This window comes from Callorhinus ursinus, unplaced genomic scaffold (assembly GCF_003265705.2).
Source record: "Callorhinus ursinus isolate GAN/ISIS: 27379988/994484 unplaced genomic scaffold, GSC_fseal_2.0 scaffold25, whole genome shotgun sequence".
Classification (NCBI taxonomy): Eukaryota; Metazoa; Chordata; class Mammalia; order Carnivora; family Otariidae; genus Callorhinus; species Callorhinus ursinus.
In genome coordinates, this window is record NW_027397087.1 from 13,803,886 (window position 1) to 13,818,314 (window position 14,429).

Below are 14,429 nucleotides of genomic sequence, written 5' to 3' on the forward strand. Positions count from 1 at the left end.
CAATGGGGAATGATTTGACTGGAGGATGGTGCCAGGAGAACAGGATCAGACCCTAAAGTCCCGCCTCAAGGCAGAGCCTCAGTCCATCCTAACTACCCACCCCCAATCTTCACACACTTCTTCAGAGGGTTAAGTGATTTTAGAGGTCAGGTGTGAATGGAGAAGCAGTGTTGCCCAGCCCTTGCTATAGCACAGAGTCTGAGGTTGAGGGCTGCATACCTGCCTATACAGTGAATCATGCCTCAGGGTCTTTTCCATAGCAACAGAATTGACACCTAGACATTCTTACTTCTTTTGTTTTTGCTTCTCATGTTGCCTGAAGGCTCTTCTTCTGACTTGCATAATTCCCTCATCTACCCGGAATGCCTCGTATAAACTCTGCGGCTGCTAATATTTCATTGTCATTTTCAGCTCTATTACATCTCTCTCTCAATCGTTCTTTAGAGCAGGAGATGTCATCTAGAGGGGTTCTGCGGCTTGCATAAATGAGTTATGAATCCTCATGATTTCAAGTGGGTTACCAAACCCCTTCCAGCAGAACCTGGCATCTGGTTAACTCCAAAGTGTGAAAAGGACATTATGCATATGTATGCAGAGACACATGCCCTACAGCACTTCCCAAGTACACACCACATTTTCATTCACACAGGCGCCATATGCAAGGGGACCTGAGAACTGCTCTTTGAAAGGAAAAGAGCTTTAACATAGCCTTTCTTCACTCTCTTCTCTTCACAGTCCTTCAGTTTTCTTTTTCTGAACCCATGAAAGAAGTATGGAAAAGGTTTGTTTGAACTTGCACATTATGTGTTATATACAGCTTTGCACATATGTAGGCAGGTAACCATCAGTAGTTATAGGAGAAAGTGAGAAAAGCAACAAAGCTCAGTCTACACAAACACAACAAGGGAAAGAGTCAAGTAGCTGCATTATTTAACATAGATCATTTTGCCCGAACTACCTGATTATGGAGAGTGGTACTAACAAATTTTGACAGAAGTGTTCAATAACTTGAACTTCTCTATATTTTGGGGTATGATACAGAGGCCTCAGAATGGCACAAAAGGCAGGGCATGTCAGGCTAAGGAGTCCAGATGCTCAGGCAATGAAGACACTTCTGGAAATCCTATTACTTTATTTAGACTTGAGGTCGGATTTTGGTTGAGACTGTGGGCTTTGATTTAAGCCTGGATTTGAATCCTGCCCTGGTGCTAACTTGCTGTATGACCTTAGGGAAGTCATTTTACCCAGTCTAATCCTTGGATTATTCATTTCTATGAAGATTATGATGCCTACTTCATGCAGTGGTTATGCAGATTAAGTATACAAATTTACATAGCCTTTGCAATGGTGTGTGGCCCAATGCAAGACCTCAATAACTTCAACTTTTATTGTTTTTACATTGTTACCCATTATCTTGAACACTTCATTTAGCTTCAGTTTCCTTATTTAAAAAATGGTTCAAAATGTAAATAAATAAAAATTGGACAAATAATAACTATCCTATTCACTTTATATAGTTTTTGTGGATATTAACAGTGTATGTAATGATACTTTGTAAAGTGGAAAATTCTAAATATCCAGAAGGTGTGGTTGTTGTCATTATTTTAGTGGTACTTAGGCTGTCATTACAGAATATTTAGGAAAGGTTCACTTGAAGTAGATACAGAATGTTACTGTTCCTCAGGGGAACAGCTGCATTCACCCATCATGCCCAATTCCTGCCTACCTTTTGGTGTGGAAAGCTGCCAAATACCTCCTATGTGTGTAAGATGGGTAATGTTTGGAAATAAGCATCAGGAGATCCTCTGTTCCCTCTGAGAGTGGTGTATACAAGGTGGAAACCTACAGATTTTACATTTTACAACTGCTCGGCTATCATCATTCCTGGAGCTTTAAAGTTGGAACGTGATTACCAATGCCCATCTGATTGATAAGCAGCCAGAAGCTCAGATACTTGCAAATTCTGCCAGTCTTCATTGCTTTCTCTCCCACAAAGATGGCTCTTTCATGCCTTTCTTCTTCCTCTTGGCCCTTCAGAGGGGAAGGGGAATTGGTCTCGGAAGCAGGCCCTTGACCAAGTTGTTGGGGACCTGTGATTTATTGCCGGGGCTGCCCAAATCCCCTTTCTCAGTGAATTTCAATGCTTTTACTTCTTTCCTCTGTGACTCCCATGTGGAAGTAGAGGGGACTGGTGGATAAGAAATGCCTCTGGCACAGTCTGGCAATCTCAGGCAGAGCTGTGTTTGAACCCCACTTCTGCCAACTATCACTTGCAATTGTTTGGCCTGGTTTGAGTTATTTATTCACTCTGATACTTGCTTACTGCACCTGTAGATGGGGATAATTATATATATATAAATATATTATAATAATTTCAATTAATTATTTAATTAATATGATAAAAATATTTATAATAAATATGTATATAATGAATATATATACTGAGCAAGATTTTTCTGAGCATTAGTTGAAATAATGTACTTAAAATACCTTCCAAACAGTATAGTGCAGAGCAAATGTTTTTTTTTCTTCTGTTCTTTCCCTTTGATTTGTAATAATTCATTAACAGTTATTCTGCAACTTTCTAGACCACTCTTTCCCATGCATAAAATGAAGTTAAACTCAGTGACTTATAATTCCTAATACACCAGTGTAGTTCTAGAATTCCTACAGTTCAAGGGCTGCATGAGAGAAATAAATGAGATTGCTCTGTACATTCTTAGGTAGGTGGGATAAAGTCATACTGGGAGATTGAACGGGGAGAATTTGATCTAGGTGTTATTGAATGAGTTGGATTATGATAAGCAAATGGGTATTGACAGAATGAGGAAAGACATACAGAGTCTAATGCTTTTTTAGGTTCAACGAAAGCTGTTTGGGTAAACTGATTCACACTAAGGTAATAGGGTTTCTCCTGAACTGTGTTTGTAAATTTGAAAAAAGGCAATTTACAGGAAGCATGAGCCCTTTTCTTAGGAAGGCGGTACTTCTCCTTGGCCCTTAGTCCACATTGGCAGGAGTGCGGCAGACCTTCCAGGAGACACAGTTCCTTGCTGGGCGGTAATCTGCACGAGAGCAAGGACTTGGTCTGTTGTTGCCAGGTATACTTGCTGATTGTTGAACTTTGGACGAGTAAATGAGTATCACTGATGTACCTAAAATATTAATGTCTGAATGTGGAGTAGGATCCAGAAGAAGAGAACCTAGTGATAATTTTATAATAGCAATTCTCCCTGGAACACTTCCTGAAGATACCCCAGAGCACTTTTGCAAATGCTGATTATTGTTTTTTTTAAGCTTGTAGACAGCTTTTTCCTGTCTGTCGTACAGCTGTGAGTGTGAGAGCACAGTTCTCTGGGGACCTGAGCATATGTTCTCTCCCTGTGAAAATCTGGGAGAGAACCCCAAAGAACACATTGTACCCCTCTCCCAGCCAAGGAAGGAAAATCCTGCTTGAAATGCTCCCTTGGTCAATAAGTAAAACTGTAAGCTGGGAATACAGCTGTATAAACTTTTGGTGTGTTAGAATAAAAGAGTGAATTGATGTATGAGTCTAAAATTCTGGGTTCAATCTTTGATCTTTTACCATAAGGTATTGTATGAAAATCTCTCTAGACTTTATTTTTCTCCCCCGTAAATGAGATTAGACCAGTGGACATGGCAATATACATTCCATGTCAGTCCTCCCAGTTGTTGCCATTTTATTGGCATTTCCTAGAAGTGAGGAGCCAGAAGAATACTTAGATTTTTCTGGTTCAGCTTTCTTATTTCACAGATGAGAAAACTGAGGTGTAGAGAGGTGAAGTGAGTTGCTGCAGGCCACAAAACGAGTTAGAAGCAGAGCTAAGGTTGGAACCAACATCCTTAGACTGCCAATCCAAAGGTTCTTAATCTTATGAGTCAGTGGCCATCTTAAAAATCCCATAATAACTGTAGACTTTCTGGGAGTGGGGGATGGGATGAAGGCGAATGCCTCGTACAGGAACACATAACATTTGCAAATTGTTTAAGCAGGCAAATGATGGTGGGGATTCAAGGATTTCAGGTGAAAAGCCATTGTGCTGCACTTTATTACTCGAAGTAGATGTTGGAATTAAATGTTAAAAAGCAACATAGTGGAGCGCCTGGGTGGCTCAGTCATTGGGTGTCTGCTTTCGGCTTGGGTCATGATCCCAGGGTCCTGGGATCGAGCCCCATGTCCTGGGATCCAGCCCAGTGTTGGGCTTCCTGCTCAGCGGGAAGCCTACTTCTCCCTCTTCCACTACCCCTGCTTGTGTTCCTGCTCTGGCTATCTCTCTCTCTGTCAAATAAATAAATAAAATCTTAAAAAAAAAACAACATAATTAATGTGAGAGGTAGTGTACTTTTGGCTTTTTTTTTTTTTTTCGTTTAATAACTTCATTTGTGCAGAAAGCATCTCAACACAACTGGAACAAGTTTGGGTTTATATCTCTCTCCAGATTAGTCTTACCTGTTTTGTTGTTGGCAACGTCTGATTTTTAAAAAGCCAGTTCCCTTTTTAAATATTACAGCTGTTGTTCCTCTTACACATACTTCTGCTAAATTCAGTGCTTGACTTACCTAACTGTAGCCAGAAAACACAAGAAGGAGCTGGTTAAAGAGAAAAGTTTTTCTCATTAACTGGGTCTGAAATTGGTCTCTACTAATTAGTTCTCAAATTGAATCTTTGGGTTAGGTGTATTAGGGTGATCTGTTTTCCTTGAAAATATATAGTCCTGGACCCTATCCTAGATCCCTTGATTCAGAATCTTCAGGAAGTAGGGCCAAATATTTTTTTTTTGTATTTTTACAAACCTCCAAGTACTTCTTATGCACACTCACATTCAAGAATTGCCTTCCTCAATACTTGCCCAAATATTTTCAGTCTTTAATAATACTAATCTAATGATTATTCTATCCTAAATGACTCTTCGGCCTTTAAAATGTTAAGATAATACAGAATTCAGAAAGCATATATGAAAAATGTAAGTGTATTATGCTAAAGTTTGTAATCTTGCATTTTTCCAACAATTGAAATACAAGGAGATGAGGGGCTGTGGTATGGTTAATGCCATGAGAGGCACTATGCAGGGTGTAGAGACCTCTGTGGCCCTCATCTGAAGGGAGCTTCCTTAGTATATACACTCATTTTTATCTTCACAATTGCATGTGTTCTTGCCATCAAAGAATTATTCCCATACTTCTGCTTTGTTTTTTTAATATAAAAACATCAGATGTATAATTCCAAAAATTACTTTAGCAAATGGGGAATATAAAATTTATGTCTTCTCTTAGCATTAAAAAACTAACACGCACACTCATACCCTGGTGGAATAAAAACCCATATAAGTATTACTATGTCTGCTATTTTTTAACTTTAAAACACCTTGGTTCTGAAAGTGAAAGGAAAAAATCTGTGGTAAACAAGTGAATGAATATCTCTTAATCTGAATCAAGCTACAGAGTTACTCAGATACATTTGAAATACATGTCTCATGTACCCTCCCACCAGCAAAAGACCTAGAACCTCAAAGTGTATCTGAAAGATCTCTAGTTGGTTGAGTGTCGCAGGTTTTGGGTTAAGCCCAATGGACCATTCATTCCTGACCTAAGGCTTCTCTGGTTTTTCAAGCAGCTTCAGAGAGCTCCTGGAGATGTTAATTTATCTACTTTTCACCCTCCTGTATTCAGGTTTTGTATTCTCGAGTTTCCCACTGGGCCCATATCCCTTCTGTTTCTATACAGCCACTTCTGGGTTCAAATCCCTCTGTTCCAGTGGTGTAGTCAGATCTGTCCATTCTTACCTGCAAAGCTTCTATTCTAAGGGCAATAGGGAGAACTTGGAAGCCTCCCTGGAGTAGGAGTATAGGATGTCCTTGGGGTCCTATATTCACTCTGATGTGGCGTTCAGTTAAACCCAGATGCTCTGGACTATCCAATGCATGGCCCATAGAATGTCCACAGACTTTTCAGTCATGTAAGCACACACTTCATTAAGATTGGATTGGTTCCTTCCTTTCCATGGAAACTGTGTCCCTATTGCAGTTTATTCTACCCATGCAGTGTGCACCATTATTCTTTTTGCTTGCATTCATGAATGGTGTGTTCTCAATAGAAGCATCCAGGTGGAGATCAATAATCAGTATCCTAGTTAGGGAAGAAAAAAAAAGAAAAAAATCCATTGGTGCACTGCATTCAGCTGCGTTTAAGAGGTCTTATCATTAAAACAGCAGAAGGCATTCATAAACCAAGCTTGCCGGCAGTGCTGGACATGCAGGATTAAAATAATCGTCCATCAGACTCTGTCTCATAAACATTTTCCTTTGACTTTTGGCAGGATCACCAACCTGAGCATATGCCAGTTGACATGGGAACACTGAGGCCAGCAATTTAAGGATTTTCACATTTGCCTGCAGTGGTAAGATTTAAAGATATAACAATGAAGGACATTAAATATTACTGGGTTCTGGTTTTTTATACTATATATGAAAATGAAGTTGTTTATATGTAATATTTTTTTACCCATATGGGTTTCTATTCAATTACCTTGTATAAAACCACAGTAAATACAAGAGAAATCTATAATCCATAAATGTTGAATTTTGGCAAAAATAGGGGAACTAAGTAATAGAAAGATTTTTTTTTTTATTTCTGTACAATTGGACCAAGTGGGAGAAATGGTTTCCATTTTGAACAATGAAACTGTGTCTATTCAGAAGAGATATGATTATCAGGGCACAAAGGGACACAGAGGTTAAGATCAATGGGGCAAATGAAAGGGGAGGTGATTCTGTTTTTAACACTTTAGGGGGCAGTCATAGACTCAGTATGGGTCCAGAGATTGGGTTTCTAAAAAGAATCAAATCTGTAGTCAATCAGGTGATTGCATAAAAATGAAGAATGCCTGATGCTGATGGTGTGGTGATATACTGGACGCTTGTTGGCATCAGAGGCACAACCATATGATGTTTCTTTAAAAGAGAGTCATAATGATGAAGATGTTGGCAGATGGATAGCAAATTGTGCTATTAGAAGATTGTTTTGAAAAGAGAAGTCTCCCACTCTGTGCGTGTATTTACATATATGTGTGCACACACACACTCTTAGATCTGAGGCCAAATATAATACTGAATAAAGTATTATTTACACTTTCTGTATTTTATGGAATAGAACAAAGTGTCTAGATACATTTCAAATATAAAGTAGAAAATGTATCATGCTGTGGTTACCTGGAGTCAGACAAGATCATCTATGCCCCAGGTAGATTCTTTGGACTCTGAACTGTTGAACTGAAAAGGTTAAATTTAGAAACAATACCCATTCCATTACCAACTTCAAGGTGAGCCAGATCTTCATAGGGTCAGACTATATTCCGCATTTTTAGTTCTCTGATGGCTTAGTATTTTAGTATATTTTCCACATATGTTTTGGTCTCCATTTTCATGTGGCCTTAGATCAGGGCCATAATACATTGAACAAAATGTGACTTAACCAACTTATTTGTCCATTTTTTGTATACCACAGATGACTTTATATCTGTGAATTTTCAAAGGATATATTTTGGCAATTCAGTATTCAAATTTAGTCTTCTGAGTATATTCCTGTCAAATTGCCTTGCTGTTTTATTCAGTTATATCATTGCGGTAACTTTTAGTTTAACAGCTTGTATTCACATAACTTATTTATGGAACAATGGAAGGATGATTATTAAATAGCCTGGAAGATGCATTACTTAAAACTGATACCTGAAAATGACGGTACAACTTCACACTTTCATACATATAAGTAAATGAATGTACTATTATGGTTTCTTTTATCTGAATACCACATTCCTTTTAAAATTAAATTACTTTGCATTTGAGTTTAATGTTTTATTTCATGATTTAGATGTACTTTCTAGGAACTACTACCAAGTTCTAACTCCCATTCGTAAGTCATGGTTTCTCATATATACATGGAATTCAAGATAACATCTTAATGAAAGTCACTAAATCTCAGATATCAGAAGGGCCAGAGTTAAACTGAACAGGGCTTTTTAAAAGCCCCAAGGCTGGGCAGTTTGAGCAGAAAAACAAGAGTAGGAGAAACATGCATGTGATTGGCCTTAATGAAACAATAAACCTCCATGGAGGTGGTCTAGTCACTCACTTCTGGACCACAGAAGTCATAGTTTTGTCTGAGCTCTGTATATCAAATTATGTTTTCTGTTGTCCAGAATGAAAGCCTACTAGAAAAACCCAATAGATCATGCTGAACTGATTTGTGTCCCTTGGGGTATGGGAAGTGTTTTTTGAAACTAGCCTTGGAGCTCCTAATCTCTGTAGAGAACCAGGCAGTGCTGAATGCTGTGCCACTTTTGTAGTGTGAGAACACTGTGTCAACCAGACAGACTTGTTTGAGAAAGAAGACATTGATGCAGAGTGGTATAATTGAAAGAGCAATGATTTAAGAATCAGTGGACCAAAATCCTAATCCTGACATTATAGCTGACTTAGCTAGAGAAGTTTTTTGTTTGTTTGTTTGTTTGTTTGTTTTTTCCTTCTTTTGCGTCTGAGATCTTAGTCACTTAACTCTTGGGCCTTAGGTTTTAATCTGTAAAGTGAGGTTAATACTCACTGTACTCCTCTGTAGATTTATAGAAAGATAAAATAATACATGGGAAACACTTTGAGAAACTTAAAATCATTATACAGAATTTAGTATTGCTAGAAAGTTGATTCCTTATTAATAGCACTTGTCTGACTTGAAAATTATGTCTAAAAGGATCTTAATAGGTCATCATGGATGCCTTCACATTGAACAAAGGCTTACAGTTCTGAGCTCTAATATATTTGCTTCCTCTCTAAATTGTGTGAACTATAAAAGTCAGTTGTTATAACTGCCTCTGACTCGTGTCTGAACCAGACTCTGGTGTTTATGATGCATAGACCTCAAATTTCAGTGTCCTAGAATTACTCCAAAAGGACAGCATGGGTAAGAATGAAAAAATATTTACAATACATCCCTGTCAGCAGGGTGGGGAGGAAGGGGTCTCTAGGGTTGATTCTTGAGGTAAATCAGTCTTTCCCAGACTTCTCTCACACTAATTTTTTTCAGATATATATTTTTTACTAAACTAGAGTTTCTGCTTATCTTCCTGCCCGTATCTTCCTCTCCATCCCTTCCCAGTCTCCTTTCTCCTCTCCTTCACACTTCAGAAATTCCTTTACTTGTTTACAATCATTTTTTTTTTTTTTGGATATTGACCCACAGCCTTCTGCTTCCATAAATCCTACTTTAAGTGTTTGATACCTAAGAAAATACACCCCTATAGCCCTGACTTTACTTTCTGACTCCATTTCATTACAAACATAGTCAATATGAATTGGGGGTGGGGAAGTGTCTTGGGTCAAAAAACACAGTTTGCTTGAACACACCATAGCCTTTGCCCCTGCAAAGAACTGTTAATCACACGTCCTTTAAGAAAAAAGCCATAATTAATCAAGGAAATACAAATCAAAACTACAATGAGATATCACCTCATACAGGTCAGAATGGCTAAAATGAACAATTCAGGAAACAACAGGCGTTGGTGAGGATGTGGAGAAAGGGGAACCCTCCTACACTGTTGGTGGGAATACAAACTGGTGCAGCCACTCTGGAAAACAGTATGGAGGTTCCTCAAAAAGTTAAAAATTCAGCTACCCTGTGGCCCAGTAATTGCACTATTAGGTATTTATCCAAAGGATATAAACATAGTGATTCAAAGGGGCACATGCACTCCAATGTTTATAGTAGCAATGTATATCCATAATGGAATATTACTCAACCATCAAAAAGAATGAAATCTTGCCATTTGCAATGATGTGGATGGAACTAGAGGATATTATGCTAAGTGAAGTAGGTCAGTCAGAGAAAGACAAATATATGATTTCACTCACATGTGGAATTTAAGAAACAAAACAGATGAACATAGGGGAAGGGAAGGAAAAACAAGATGAAAACAGAGGGAGACAAACCATAAGAGACTCTTAACTATAGAAAATAAACTGAGGGTTGCTGGAGGGGAAGTGGGTGGGGGATGGGGTAACTGGTGATGGGCCTTAAGAGGGCACTTGATGGAATGAATGAGCATTAGGTGTTATATGCAACTGATGAATCACAAAAGTACCTCTGAAACCAATAATACACTATATGTTAATAAAATTGAATTTAAATTAAAAAAGAATAAAGCCATAATTATTAGAAAAATCACCTAGATAATAAACAGGAAATTCCAACAATTACATGTTACAGAAAATCCTCCGGAGTTCCCAGTTTATCTAGTAATGTTAGGAGCAATCAAGGACTATTACTGATGGATGAAGTTAAACATAGTGTCCAAATTTTTATCCAGAGTGCCAGAGAAGAATGTTAACCTAGTGGATGTGGGTGAGAGAAATTGGCTGATACATGGAATACCAACAACGAGTCTCACCCATTTTGTTTTTTTAGGGATAAAATTTGAACACCATCTAAAGTTCACCATTGTGAAGATGTTTACATACATGCACTATCATCCTCTTTCCTGGTCCCAAGACCTCCAGCTACAGGGTAGCATCATTTTTACCATCTCTGACTGTTAAACCCACCCTCATTCCTACTAATTTATTCTATTAAGAGAACAATAGTAACTAATGATCCTTCAAGCTTGGGTATGGTTCATTCTGTCCTTAGGTTAGAATCTAGTTTAAATTTTCTTTGGGTCACAAAATTCTGCAACTAATCTGGAAGAGTAACCAAAGAGAATTAAGATAGGAATAAAGTTAAGTATGGGAAATGTTATCTCAGGATACTCCATACAGATTTCTGTGTGTTTATAACTGACCCAATTAGCCTGAAAATTGTAGTTTTTAATCATCACAGCAGACCATACTACTAAAAACTCAGTGAAACAATTTTCTTGGGATCTGGCTGATCTGGATACTATTATTTCAGTATTCCCAATTCAAAAGGTAATTTCTCTTTTCAATCATTGACCTCTGCTTCTCCCCAAAGCAAAAATAGAGATGAGATATAATCAGCAAAGAGAAATCCTTAAGACCCTTCCCAGTAATGGGATCATGAAATGATAGAAATTGATAGAAATTCAAGTAGGGTCTCTAAAATCTCAGCTACTTTGATTAGCATTTCACGGAAGCTCCAGCAAACAAGTATTTTCTATTCCAGTCACCCACTATTCCTTTGCAGCTGATCAAAATAACACATGACTAACAATAGGAACCAAACAACAACATATCTGCAATGGTTCCATCTATCATTCAGACATTTTTGGTGTAATAAAGTCAAAAGTGAATTTTCTCCTTTTATTTTTATGTTTTGCATCTGACAAAATGTCATTAGAGCACAGTGACTTATGGGAAATTGGGATAGATGGAGAACCTCTGATAAAAGATAATCTTTATATATCACTGGAGGATTCTTCAAAATTGAGTGGAAAGGGGAAGAATAGTTATAATAATGTGTTCTCTGGTGTCTTATCAACCATCTGCAAAAAATTCTAATTAACTATCTAAAGATACATTATAAAAATATATTGTGAAGGCACAAATATGATCTTGGAAAACATTTTAAAAGCTTAAAAATATGAATTCTGCTTGTTTGGGAATGTTGACGGCAAGGGGAGCTGAGAAACATACATTGGGTAGGCATACTATGATTACATCCTAGTATTAGGCAAAAAGATATGTTCTGACATCCTACCCCTAGGTCATGTGTGTCAGCTTTTAGACTTTATCTGCTTGTGTGTGTGTATGTGTGTGTGTGTGTGTGTGTGTGTGTGAGAGAGAGAGAGAATTTCTGAGAAAGTAGGAAGTACACATCATCAAAAGTGAAACTTTTGCAAGTTAAACAGAAAGGGCAAGATCTACCAAATAACGCTTTCCTCAAGGAGTGACAGTTACTGCTAAGATTAAACATGGTAATTTTAGAATTGCTCAAGGATTTACTTTAATCTTGATGTTTTTGTGTTGCTCAATGAGCTGTATTATTATATTGTCACTGCACCACTGTGACAACTGTTGTATCTTAGGATCAAAATCCTGACTTCATACACAGAAGATTTCATAGCAAAAAATAGCCATCTCTAAATATTAATTTTCCGTGTGAAAAACATCATAACTTTCTGTTTTCTCTTTCACTAGTTATTCATATACCCATTTATTTGTTGATTCCTTCATTGAACAAATAATTATTGATCACCAAGTAGGTCTTTCTAGGCATTGTACTGGGGATACTGAAGTAAACCCAACAGATAAAAACCCTTGCCTTCATGGATTACCTTCTAGTGGAAAAGATGAGCACTGAGCAAGATACAAATCTGAAAGATGTAGCATTTACATATTTTATACACCCATATGTATTTTATATATAGATGGGTGCTAGAGAGAAAAAATAGAGGTGTTGAGGGCAGGGTGGGACAGGTGTTGAATTATAGAGTGACCTAGGAGAGCTTTTCTAGATAGAACTTTTGAGACCTTTTGAAGCAGGACGTGGAGGAAATGGGGAAGCAAGCTATGCTGATATCTAGAGTTTTCTAAGCAGTGAGAACAGTGAGTACAAAGGCTTTGAGACAAAAGGGTGCCTGGCATATTTGTAAAAGAGCAAGGAAGTCATTGAGGTTGGAGTGAAAGAGGGAGAGATAGTAGGAGATGAGGTCTGAGAGACAGTGTGGAACCAGATCATGTAGGGAACTGGTACCATGAAAGACCTGGCTCTTACTTAGTGAGATGGGAAGACTTTGGAGGTTTTAGATAGAGAAGTGGCATGATTGATCTGACTTATACTTTTCTGAGGCTCTGGCTGCCATGTTGAGAGTGGATGATAGAAGGAGACACATGGAGTGGGCAGGGAAAGTATAAGTGGGGAGATCACTTAGGAGCATGCTGCAATAATTCTAGTAAGAGGGCAGGATAAGGTTCTGTGCGTAAGTGGAGAGGCTGACCTTGACTAAGAGCACGGGGCACTTATCCACAGTAATCGGAGAGTTAAGGATAGGCACAGATGTGATAGAGTGTGCGGAAGTTCTCATTTGATTATCTACCAAACATCAGGCATATCAGAATGCATGAGTGTAGGCACTGAGTGGTTGCCTGATTGACTTTAATAAGGATTATGATTTCACCAGGAAAGTTCACCAAAGCAAAAAGGAGTTAGGTGTGGTTATAATGATGATCTCCTTAGCAAGGAGACAGGAGAAGATATCATGGGGGAGAAAACCCAGGGACACTAAGAGTGGATTTTAGGTCCTGGTGGGGTTGCAGAATTGTAGGATTTGAGATGTTAAAGGGAGTGAACAGGAAAGGTAAGTGGTCATGATCAGAGAAAGGAATATTTGAAAAATGGAGTTTTTTTAGGGGCTGCAGTTACAGCCAACAACAAGGTCAAAGGTGAAACTGTGTAAGTGAGGGGCTTAGGAAGGGTGGCTGATGAAATCTTGGAACTGAGAGAATAGGATATGGGAAGGATCATCATACTGGATTTGGAAATGTAAAAAAATTAAATAGGAGTAGTATTAGAGAGTGATCATGAACCAGGCACTAAAAATTCCAGTTAACGGAGGGGAAAAAACTGGAGAATGGTAGAAGAAACCAGGGGTGAAGGGTGGTATAGCCTGATGATGTGGAAATGAAAGCTGGAATTTTATAGATGAAGAAGAGAGAAAGTTTTGGGTGCAGTAATGAAGAGCAAGGAGGACACCTAACATACTTTCAGCCTCCTTGGTTATAGGGATCTATGAGAGGAAAAGCTACCTCTTGGAAGGGCTTTAGGGGAATCAGTGTTATGAAGGAGAGCCAGGTTTCAACTAGTGCAAAAAGTGAAAGGGAAGTTTCCAAAGGAAGTTGAGAATAAGTCGACTTATTGGGTGATTGATCTAATGTCAGGGAAAAGGTTTCAAAAGGTATGGGGCCAGGGTCAGAACAAGTAGTGAACAAAATTCCATGGGTGTTAGAGAAGAAGGGACAAGAGATGACAGTGACTGATGTGCAGAGGCCTGATGATGGCTGTCCTGCTGCTCTCACAGATTGTGATGACACTGTAAGTGTTCGGGGCAAGGAGAGTGTTGAGTGCAAGATTCAAGGGTGGTAAGGCAGACCTTTCCAAGAGCCAGAAGAGTTCTGAGGTTCCCACTTTGACTGTTGCTGAGGAGACAGTTGTCCTTCAGAAGAGTGGTATGACTCAGGACACACAGATACTCTCTTGACTTGAGCCAAACAGTCGTCAGTGAGGTGGTCTTACACTGAATGGGCTGGCTTCTTCTGAGTTCTGTCATTATAGAACCCAGTAGTTCATCTTTAATCAGAAGAATCCCCTTAAATTCCTTTACCAGCAGAATATTGCACTCACTATTTGGCCCGTCAGATCCAGACATAACTCTGGAATTCATTGTTAAACTTTAATGACTTCCTTTT

The 14,429-nt window shown here is 38.4% G+C and overlaps 1 long non-coding RNA gene across 1 annotated transcript in view; it reads left to right on the forward strand.

The window, feature by feature from the left end:
- Positions 1-14,429, forward strand: part of LOC141370050 (uncharacterized) — a 446,651-nt gene that overhangs the window by 220,453 nt on the left and 211,769 nt on the right. Inside the window, exon 2 of the long non-coding RNA XR_012373742.1 lies at positions 6,338-6,418. This is a non-coding gene — a long non-coding RNA (uncharacterized lncRNA). The remainder of the gene's footprint in view (positions 1-6,337; positions 6,419-14,429) is intronic.